The 5,461-nt window shown below is 37.3% G+C and overlaps 1 non-coding gene across 1 annotated transcript; it reads right to left on the reverse strand.

Annotated features, from left to right (window-relative positions):
* Positions 1-3,987: 3,987 nt before the first annotated feature.
* LOC112788298 (small nucleolar RNA R71) lies at positions 3,988-4,095 on the reverse strand. Its single transcript, XR_003195667.1, has one exon. It is a non-coding gene; the product is annotated as a small nucleolar RNA R71 (small nucleolar RNA).
* Positions 4,096-5,461: the final 1,366 nt, after the last annotated feature.

Raw genomic sequence — 5,461 nt, forward strand, 5'->3', positions numbered from 1 at the left:
AGTAGACATCCAGGGCTTTCCAGAAATATATAATAGTCCATACTTTGGCCAAGAATTGACGACGTAAACTGGCTTTCAACGCCAGCCTTCTGCCCAAATCTGGCGTCCAGCGCCAGAAAAGGATCCAAAACCAGAGTTGAATGCCCAAACTGGCACAAAAACTGGCGTTCAACTCCACAAATGGCCCCTGCACGTGCAACACTTAAGCTCAGCCCAAACACACACCAAGTGGGCCCCGGAAGTGGATTTATACATCAAATACTTACTCATGTAAACCCTAGTAGCTAGTTTATTATAAATAGGACCTCTTACTATTGTATTAGGCATCCTGGATTGTATTTTGATCCTGTGATCACGTTTTGGGGGCTGGCCATCTCGGCCATGCCTGGACCTTCACTTATGTATTTTCAACGGTAGAGTTTCTACACTCCATAGATTAAGGTGTGGAGCTCTGCTGTTCCTCAAAGATTAATGCAAAGTACTACTGTTTTCTATTCAGTTCTTCTTATTTCTCTTCTAAGATATCCATTCGCACCCAAGAACATGATGAAGGTGATGATTATGTGTGACGCTCATCATCCTTCTCCCTTATGAACGCGTGCCTGACAAACACTTCTGTTCTACATGAATTAAGCTAGAATGAGTATCTCTTAGATCTTCTAATCTTCGTGGCGCAAGCTAGAATGATGGCGGCATTCAAAAGAATCCGGAAGGTCTAAACCTTGTCTGTGGTATTCCGAGTAGGATTCAATGATTGAATGACTGTGACGAGCTCCGAACTCGCGATTGCAGGGCGTTAGTGACAGACGCAAAAGGATAGTAAATCCTATTCCAGCATGATCGAGAACCGACAGATGAATAGCCGTGCCGTGACAGGGTGCGTGAGCATATTATTCACTGAGAGGATAAGATGAAGCCATTGACAAGGGTGATGCCTCCAGACGATTAGCCGTGCCGTGACAGGGCATTGGATCATTTTCCCGAGAGATGACCGAAAGTAGCCATTGACAGTGGTGATGTATCACATAAAGCCAGCCATGGAAAGGAGTAAGATTGATTGGATGAAGATAGCAGGAAAGCAGGGGTTCAGAGGAACGAAAAGCATCTCCATTCGCTTATCTGAAATTCCTACCAATGATTTACATAAGTATCTCTATCCCTATTTTATTAATTAATATTCGAAAACACCATTATCACTTTATATCTGCCTGACTGAGATTTACAAGGTGACCATAGCTTGCTTCATACCAACAATCTCCGTGGGATTCGACCCTTACTCACGTAAGGTATTACTTGGACGACCCAGTGCACTTGCTGGTTAGTTGTATCGAAATTGTGACAATTATGAATTAAGATCAAAGCACCAAGCTTTGGAGCCATTACCAGGGATTGTTCGAGCCTGGACATCACAATTTCGTGCACCAAGTTTTTGGCGCCGTTGCCGGGGATTGTTCGAGTTTGGACAACTGACGGTTCATCTTGTTGCTCAGATTAGGTAATTTTCTTTTTATTTTATTTTCAAAAAAAAAAATTTTCAAAAATATTTCTAAAATTTTCTCATCTGTTTTCGAAAAAAATAAAAATGTTTTCAAAAATAAATTATTCTATGGCTTCAAAATTTTTAAGAATGAATTCTAGTGTTTCATGAAATATGTTGAATCATATCTGGCTGTAAAGCCATACCCAAACTACTTTGGGATTGGTATTCAACTAATCACTCCAGCCCATGTAATTATATGTTGCAGCTTGGCTGGCTGTAAAGCCATGTCTAAATTCATTTGGACTGAGGCTTGCAATTTGTTATCAAGAGCAAGCTAGTTGGAGTTAATCCACCTGCTACTGTTTCTGATCTACCTGCTGAAGCTTGGCTGGCCATTGGCCATGTCTAGTGTTTTGGACTGGAGCTTTCTTTGAAAGCTTGGCTGGCTAGTGAGCCATGTCTAATTCCTGGACTGAAGCTTTAGACTAACATGGCAAGATTCCTGGAATTCATATTAAAAATTTTGGAATCCTTATTTTTCTTTTTTCATATAATTTTCGAAAAATATAAAATAAAAATCCAAAAAAAATTAGAAAATCATAAAAATAAAAAATATTTTGTGTTTCTTGTGTGAGTCTTGAGTCACATTATAAGTTTGGTGTCACTTGCATATGCATCTTGCATTTTTTTCGAAAATATCATGCATTCATAGTGTTCTTCATGATCTTCAAGTTGTTCTTGGTAAGTCTTCTTGTTTGATCTTGATGAATTTTTGTTTTGTGTCTTTTCATGTTTATCATATGCATTCTTGAATTCTTAGTGCGTAAGCATTAAAGAATTAAGTTTGGTGTCTTGCATGTTTTCTTTGCATTAAAAATTTTTCAAAAATATGTTCTTGATGTTCATCATGACATTCATAGTGTTCTTGGTGTTCATCTTGACATTCATAGCATTCTTGCATGCATTCATTGTTTTGATCTAAAAAATTTCATGCATTGCATATTTTTCTTGTTATTCTCTCTCATAAAAAAAATTCAAAAAAATCAAAAAAATATCTTTCCTTTTTTTTCTCTCATCAAATTCGAAAATTTGGATTGACTTTTTCAAAAATTTTTAAAAATCAAGTTGTTGCCAATGAGTCAAATCAAATTTTCAATTTGAAAATCTTATCTTTTTCAAAAATCAAATCTTTTTCAAAATTCTTAGTTATTTTCGAAAATTCCAAAAATATTTTTCAAAAATCTTTTTCTTATTTTTAGACCAAATTTTTGAAAATAACATAATCAATTAATGTTTTGATTCAAAAATTTGAAGTTTGTTACTTGCTTGTTAAGAAAGATTCAAACTTTAAGTTCTAGAATCATATCTTGTGATTTCTTATGAATCAAGTCATTAATTGTGATTTCAAAAATCAAATCTTTTTCAAAACTAATTTTATCATATCTTTTCAAAAATATCTTCTTATCTTATCTTTTTCAAAAATATCTTTTCAAAATATCTTTTCTAACTTCCTAACTTCTTATCTTTCAAAATTTGTTTCAACTAACTAACTAACTTTTTGTTTGTTTCTTAACTTTTTCAAAACCACCTAACTAACTCTCTCTCTCTCATTTTTCGAAAATATCTCCCCTCTTTTTCAAAATTTCTTTTTAATTTATTAATTATTTTAATTTTTAAAAACTTAATTTTCGAAAATTACTAACAATTTTTCAAAAACCATTTTTCAAAAATCACTAACTCTTTTTCAAAATAATTTTCGAAAATTTTCCCTCCTCCTCTCCCATCCTATTCTATTTATTCATTCATATCATAACATCTCATCTCACATCTCTTCCATTCGTACAGTTGCATTTCTTCCTTTACATCACATTCTTTGTCTCCCCCTTCTCTTCCACTCACAAAGGGATCCCTATACTGTGGTATAAAGGATCTCTATTATTATTATCATTTTTCTGGCCATTCTTCCTTGTCATATGAGCAGGAGCAAAGATAAAAGCATTCTTGTGAAAGCAGATCCAGAACCTGAAAGGACTCTGAAGAGAAAATTAAGAGAAGCTAAAATACAACAATCCAGAGATAACCTTTCAGAAATTTTCGAACAGGCAGAGGAGATGGCAGCTGAAAATAATAATAATGCAAGGAGGATGCTTGGTGACTTTACTGCACCTAATTCCAATTTACATGGAAGAAGCATCTCCATTCCTGCCATTGGAGCAAACAACTTTGAGCTGAAACCTCAATTAGTTTTTCTGATGCAGCAGAACTGCAAGTTTCATGGACTTCCATCTGAAGATCCTTTTCAGTTCTTAACTGAATTCTTGCAGATATGTGATACTGTTAAGACTAATGGAGTAGATCCTGAAGTCTACAGGCTCATGCTTTTCCCTTTTGCTGTAAGAGACAGAGCTAGATTATGGTTGGATTCTCAACCTAAAGACAGCCTGAACTCTTGGGATAAGCTGGTCACGGCTTTCTTAGCCAAGTACTTTCCTCCTCAAAAGCTGAGCAAGCTTAGAGCTGATGTTCAAACCTTTAGACAGAAAGAAGGTGAATCTCTCTATGAAGCTTGGGAAAGATACAAACAGTTGACCAAAAGGTGTCCTTCTGACATGCTTTCAGAATGGACCATCCTGGATATATTCTATGATGGTTTATCTGAGCTATCAAAGATGTCACTGGACACTTCTGCAGGTGGATCCATTCACCTAAAGAAAACGCCTGCAGAAGCTCAAGAACTCATTGACATGGTTGCTAATAACCAGTTCATGTACACTTCTGAAAGGAATCCTGTGAATAATGGGATGCCTATGAAGAAGGGAGTTCTTGAAGTTGATACTCTGAATGCCATATTGGCTCAGAATAAAATATTGACTCAGCAAGTCAATATGATTTCTCAGAGTCTGCATGGAATGCAAGCTGCATCCAACAGTACTCAAGAGGCATCTTCTGAAGAAGAAGCCTATGATCCTGAGAACCCTGCAATAGCAGAGGTAAATTACTTAGGTGAACCTTATGGAAACACCTATAACTCAACATGGAGAAATCATCCAAATTTCTCATGGAAGGATCAGAAGCCTCAACAAGGCTTTAACAATGGTGGAAGAAACAGGTTTAGCAATAGCAAACCTTTTCCATCATCAACTCAGCAACAGACAGAGAACTCTGGACAAAATGCTTCTAATTTAGCAAATCTAGTCTCTGATCTATCTAAGGCCACTGTAAGTTTCATGAATGAAACAAGGTCTTCCATTAGAAATCTGGAAGCACAAGTGGGCCAGCTGAGTAAAAGGATCACTGAAATCCCTCCTAGTACTCTCCCAAGCAATACAGAAGAGAATCCAAAAGGAGAGTGCAAGGCCATTGACATAAGCGCCATGCCCGAACCTGTAAGGAGAGGAGAGGACGTGAATCCCAAGGAGGAAGACCTCCTGGGACGTCCAGTGATCAATAAGGAGCTTCCCTCTGGGGAACCAAAGGACTCTGAGGCTCATCTAGCGACCATAGAGATTCCATTGAACCTCCTTATGCCCTTCATGAGCTCTGATAAGTATTCCTCTTCTGAAGAGAATGAGGATGTTACTGAAGAGCAAACTGCCAAGTTTCTTGGTGCAATCATGAAGCTGAATGCCAAATTATTTGGCATTGATGCTTGGGAAGCTGAGCCTCCCTTGTTCATCAATGAACTAAGTGATCTGGATCAACTGACATTGCCTCAGAAGAGACAGGATCCTGGAAAGTTCATAATACCCTGTACCATAGGCACCATGATCTTTAAGGCTCTGTGTGACCTTGGTTCAGGAATAAACCTCATGCCCCTCTCTGTAATAGAGAAACTGGGAATCTATGGGGTGCAAGCTGCTAAAATCTCACTAGAGATGGCAGACAGCTCAAGAAAACAGGCTTATGGACAAGTAGAAGATGTATTAGTAAAGGTTGAGGGCCTTTACATACCTACTGATTTCATAGTCCTGGATACTGGAA

The sequence above is a fragment of the Arachis hypogaea genome, chromosome 20 (genome assembly GCF_003086295.3).
Source record: "Arachis hypogaea cultivar Tifrunner chromosome 20, arahy.Tifrunner.gnm2.J5K5, whole genome shotgun sequence".
Taxonomy (NCBI): Eukaryota; Viridiplantae; Streptophyta; class Magnoliopsida; order Fabales; family Fabaceae; genus Arachis; species Arachis hypogaea.